The sequence below is a fragment of the Nelumbo lutea genome, chromosome 1, assembly GCF_056320005.1.
Source record: "Nelumbo lutea isolate HS-2025 chromosome 1, American lotus-T2T, whole genome shotgun sequence".
Classification (NCBI taxonomy): Eukaryota; Viridiplantae; Streptophyta; class Magnoliopsida; order Proteales; family Nelumbonaceae; genus Nelumbo; species Nelumbo lutea.
The window spans coordinates 175,101,881-175,107,929 of record NC_142684.1 but is presented as its reverse complement, the minus strand read 5'-3'; the positions used below and the strand labels follow the sequence as shown (position 1 = coordinate 175,107,929).

At 37.5% G+C, this 6,049-nt stretch overlaps 1 pseudogene across 1 annotated transcript; it reads right to left on the bottom strand.

The window, feature by feature from the left end:
- Nucleotides 1-3,498: 3,498 nt before the first annotated feature.
- Nucleotides 3,499-5,421, bottom strand: LOC148879352 (putative aspartic proteinase GIP2 pseudogene; annotated as a pseudogene). The gene has a single exon (XR_016104195.1). The product of XR_016104195.1 is annotated as a putative aspartic proteinase GIP2 pseudogene (transcript).
- Between the last annotated feature and the right edge of the window lie 628 nt (nucleotides 5,422-6,049).

Sequence of the window (6,049 nt, the reverse complement as noted above, 5' to 3'; positions counted from 1 at the left end):
AACTTTCAAAACATGAAATCTAGTACTTGTTAACTAGTTGTTGACGAGTCGTTAAGTGGCATTTAAAATGACACCAATGTCTTTCAAGTGTCATCTAATTTTCTTTGTCAACCATCCAAATATTGACAAAAATTTAACAGTTTCAAATCCTTACCTCTTCTATAAGTTAGGGTCACCAGAATGACCACTCAAACTTGACTCCAACTTTTTTTGAATGGAAAAAGGCAAGGATTTGGGATTGTTAATTTTTTTGTCAATGTTTAGATGGTCGATAAAGAAAATTAAATAACACTTGAAGAGCATTTGTATCTTTTTCAAATGCTACTTAACGACTGGTTAACAATTAGTTAATAACAGATATTGAATTGTCAGCACTAATTAGGAATTTTCACCAATTTAGAAAAATAAGAAAAGTTTTTTTTTGGTTGATTTCTCTACGACAATTTTGATTACTAATCAATATTAACTTTAGGCATTTCTTTGTGCAACTATATAATAAAAGTCGCCTAGTAAGTAGTTCACCATAAAAATATAGATACAAATAAAATTATTTGATTCTGGTGATTTTTTATTTAGCTAACGTGGATCCAATCTTTTTAAAGGTGAGTTAATCAAATCCAAAAGTTCTTGGGTGAACTTCTGAATTTTATATAAACTTTTTTTAGAATCTTTTTTTACTTGCATATAGTGTAATTTGTGTGAAATTTTGAGTTTTATATATTTTGGGGAATTTTGAATTTTATATAAACTTATAAAATAAATATTATAAAAGAAAAACTTTGATGAAAATATTTGGATAAAATACATATACTCACCCTATACGTTGGGGTAGTGATACTTAATGTCCGTGAACTTTCATTTGTGACAAAAAGCTACCCTATGCTTCAAGATTCAGGTGTTGTTCGGTACTCTTTACATCTCGTGGATGGACCATTTCGGTCCACGCCATGAGATGAAAGTAGCATTTGGTTCATTGTGGATGGGACTAGTCTACATTATCTCGTGGACCAGTCTTGTTCACACTCTAATTTCTCGGCAATGGCTTCTTCTCATAGATGGATTTCTTCCATAGGTTGTCTTTGATAAAGTGTTTCACGCACAATATCTATAACCCTACATCTTGTTCAAGGTCTCATCCGCCAAACCTTTGTTGTTGTGCTCCACCGCCACCGCTTCTGCATGCTCCACCGCCTCTGTTGTGCTCCACTGCCTCTGCGTGCTCCACTGCCTCTGTTGTGCTCCACCGATGCTGTCCAAGTTCTTCATTGAAGGTAAGACCCATGTTGCATCCTTTTTTGATCTTTAACAACATCCTCTCTCTCTTTTTTTTTTTTTTCTCTTCACCGAACCTCTACGTTGCTTTCCTATTTTTTTTATTATTTTTTTTGTTTCTTTCTAGGTTTTGCATTGGTGAGTTGGTGGTCACAATCTCCAGCATGCGTGTTCTTTAGTTTTCGGTATTGCGCTGTAGTCTTTTTCTTTCCTTTCTCTCTTTTATTCTTCTCCTATTATATTGATCATCTTTTCTTCCATTATTTAACTTTATTACAAATTTTAGATTTATTTTTATTCAATGAAAAACAGGTAGAAAATACTTAAAACCAAATTATACCTATGAATTTGCACAAAATTCCACTGATCACATTTTCCTGTGATTCAAACAGTGCTTTGCATTATTACTGCTTGTGAATAGAATTGGTCATATGACACAATAATATCAACTACAAGAATTTATATTGGAAAAATAAAAGAAAACAAAAAATCAATTATAGTGATGAAATAAAATACTTATTTAGGTGCAATAGGATGATACTCACTCATATGAGAGTAGAGTTGGGTCACCAATAGGATAATACTCCCTATTAACCTCCGCCACCTGCTTTGCAGATGAGAGCAGAGCTAGTTTTCAAATATGAAAGTTACTATTTTCAAGTCCACAGAACTTATTAGGCAAAGCACAAACAAACTCATTTACCATTGGGAATGTCAACATCAATGAAATAATATTTTTTTATATTTAATATATATTTTTAATTATTTTACTATTGTTTTATAAAAAATGATATTTCTTTGTTAATATTAATTCATTGATGCATTTTTTTAAATATTTATCATACAAAATGCAAAAATTACATATTTATAATTAAGTGTGTATATCATTAATTCCATGTACATGAGATACATGGTCCACACCACACTACAGAAACACCACTATGTGTGTGGACTGATCATATCCACACAGGTTGTCCACAGTTTAAAACAGTTATGGACTGTGATGTGGTGTGGATTGATCCTACCACAAGGTGTCCACACCCACCAATTTCTCATCCACACTACAGAACACCTGCTCAAATACTCTTATTCCCATGAGCATTTTTTATGAGACCATCTAATCCTCTCCTTTATTGTATATCTGTGGATGCTCTATCTCTTTTAACTCTCCTTCATCTCCTCTTAAACAAATAAAAATAACAAAATGAAAGAAGATGAAAAAAAAAAAATTCGAAACTTGAATTTTGAAGCATCCACAGGTATTAAAGTATGCAAAGATCATTTCATAGGCTCGTAGATGAGAAAGTATGCAAGAAGAGTAGGCCAGTAGGGCCAGAGAAGGGTCTTGTATTTTTATGTACAGGAGCAGTTTAGATTTTGAAAATTCAACCCTTGCTAGCTTTCAAGAAATTACAAGTTGGAAAGCTTGAGGAGATAGGAAGAGTATAAAACTTACAAAATCCTCCCCCAACCCCACCCGTTACCATCCTTATGAGTACTATCCAAACTCAATCGGGACTATTAGTGCAAACAACCAACACACTCGTGACAGTCTAGATTGCCAATTTAGTGTATATGGTGGCTGAGTTTGGAACAGGTAAAGCGTGCATTTGTGCAATAAAGAATAAAGATGATTATCAAAAGCCAACTTGCTTTTGTTTGAAAAAACAAAAAACATGGCTCAGATTTCAGAAACATTTGTTGCATTTTAAAGAAACAAATGAAAACAATAACATAAATATAAAACACACCCTTAATTACTTTTTTAAGGTTCATCAAGTATCACTTTATAAAAATTAAGGATTTTTGGACTGTACTCCCTTTCAGAAATCTTTTTTGCAGCCAAATTAATAAAAAAAGTGTGTAAGACAAAACACCATGAGAAAATTGAGATTCCGCGTCTGCCTAACTAAATTTAACAAAAAAGAATATGAATAATTAAATACACTTACGTGGATAAATAGCTTCTTCCTAAACTAACAAGGCATAATTCTCTAACTAAATTTTAAAATAGATCGCCGGCCCAAAGGAATACAAACCTAAGCACGTGGCGGGGGCCCAATATTATTCCTTTAAACCAGGGCCCAATATTAGTCGTGTCTTGGGTTCACGACTTTGTTGTGGACCTTTTGTCTATTCTCCGTTGCGCGCTATAGAAGAAAATAAGGACCTTCCTCCTTGGCCGAAAAAATAGACACCTAAAATACGAAACAAGCAAATACAGAATTCATAATAATTTATATTTGAGATTATCATTAGAAGTAAAATTGAAGTTGGCACAACTGGTCTGCTTGATCAGTAGTAAAGAACTGAACCCAACCCTTTTCATCCCCAGATCAAACTGAAGTAGATTATCCTCCATCTGGTATCCTCCTATCACGATCGAGGTCCTAGGATTGGCCCCACCATCCACGAACCCCAAACACACCACCTCTTCCTCCTTCTCCCCAACCATCCTGACCATTGAATTCGCCCCGAAGATTCTCCAAAATATGTCATCTCTTTCCATCACCAGATCAATGGTTGGAACAGCCGGTCCCACTCTCGTACTGAAAACATCGTTTGATGCGTAGCATACGCTGAAAGGCTTCAATGGGTCTGTCATGGTGAGATTCAGTGAAGCTGCCTCGGTGATAAAAGCGGCCGTCAAGGCTTTGTATATCGAAGTTTCCATCGTGGTGTAGGGAACGACGGTGCTGATTTTGGTCCCACCAAAACCGTTCTGATCAATGGCCAGAAGCGTCTTGTTTAATTCTAGGGCCTTTCCGTTAACTTTGACGGATGTGACTCCTATGAAGTACTGATCGGACGGATGTCCCACGTAGGTAATGACGGTGTTTCCCACCGGATTAAGAAGGAGAGGAGTATAAATTAGGAATTTGGAGAGGTCAATTTCGGGAAGGAACACGTAGGGACCGCCGGTAGCGAAGAACGCGACACCAGGAGATGTTGCAGAACTGGACAAACATAGAGCAAACAAGTAAGGCGAAGAGAAGGCAGTGCTAACCTGCGCCGGGAGGGAAAAGTTCGACCGACCCAATGCGGCTAACCCGGTGACGCCCTGTGCGAGACCTTTGAGCAGAGAAGTTGGAGAGCAGGAGAACACAAAATCACTTATCAGTGCGAGTCGGCCGGGGTTGTGTCCGTCGGTGGTAGGCAAGGCGAGCGAGTCGATGAGAGCTTCGGCTACGGTGGTTTCCCGAGTTACTGAGTTTTCAGGGAAGAGTGAACAGGAGTCGTTAGCGCAGCCGGGCCCCGGTGCATGGAAGCAACTGGAGCAAGCGAGGGAGTTGAGAGAAACGCAAAGGGATGAGTTACAGGGGATGGGTTGATAAGTTTGGGAATCGTAGTTGTTGTCGCAGTCAATCCAACTGAAAGAGGCACCGAGGTCGAGGAGCAATTTAACGGGTTTGAGGGGGGTTTTCTGGTTAACAGTAATGGTGTACTGGAGAGTAGATGGGTCTTTGGTAATGGGTGTGAGAAGGGCAGTCGGCAGAGATAAAGCGGAAGAGTAGGACAAGAAGAAGAAGAAGAAGAGAGACATGATTCCAAAGTGTTCAACTCTAATGGCTTAATTCTCTCTTTTTAAAAGTTAAGTAATAAGGAGGACGTATTGAGTCTATTGACGTAATTTGAAGTAGGTACGACCGCCAATTACAGTTTGAAACAGGGTAAATAAATGCAAAGCCTATGCAGCAGCTGTGAGTGTACAGCAGATCTGGACTCCAGCGATTTGACTCCTCGACCTCGACTCGACACGTAAATGGTAGTAGGTTAGTAGCACATAAATTGGAGTTGTGGCCCAAAGCCAAGACAACTCAACTTGCTTATCGTAAGCAAACGGTTCTCGCTTTTTTGATGCATTTAACGACAGACATTAATCTTTTTTCTGGGACGGGATCTGTTCCTCACAAATGGGCGCCTCACAGGTATACACCGTGCATTGAAAAATCTCCCGTGAATAATAATTAACAAATACAGGAAATGTTACCGATGCGAGGCGCTTCACCTTTGAGAGCAGATTTTTTTTCTCGTTGCCAATGACCGTATGATCAATGAGATGGATGTAATGATGTACAAGGGACACGGCCCTACGTTTTATTGATAACATCTCCATGAATAGAATAATAAATAGAAGTATAAAGTATTCTCCATGTGTGATCAGGATATACTGTTAGGTCAGTGTGAGGCGCCCGTGAGCAGATCCGGACTCTTTTATCGTGGATTCCATCATTTGTCTCGAGGCTGCGTTTGAAATGGGGTAAAAGTTAAGGTCAGTTCAATTTTATTGGTGTTTGGAAGAAGTGTATAATGATGGAAAATTTCACCCGATTCAATTTTGCATGCGTTTTGGATGGAATGGAGTTTTATGTCATGAATAGCCGTAAAACCTCATTAAAAGTGAAGTTTTACATAAATACTATATTGAGAAAATCAATGTAAAATTTTATACTAATTATATCATGTTTTTAAAAAATGCAACAATCATTTCTTCATGGTTCAGTGTAAAATATCATCGTTATACTCACCAACTTGAGCCGACTCAAATGACCGGTTGTCAAGGTCTGTCTTTTTATTGGATTAATTGGAAATAGAACTAGGGAGATTGATGAGTTCAATAAGTATTGCTATGTTTGGTTCTATGTGCATTTATTGAAAAAACGTTGACACATCAATGCCACATAGGCATTGGCGTTTATTGCATATGAAACAAGACTGAAATAACTATTTGGTTTCACCGTTTATCAAATAAATGGTAGAAAATTAAAACGCTTTG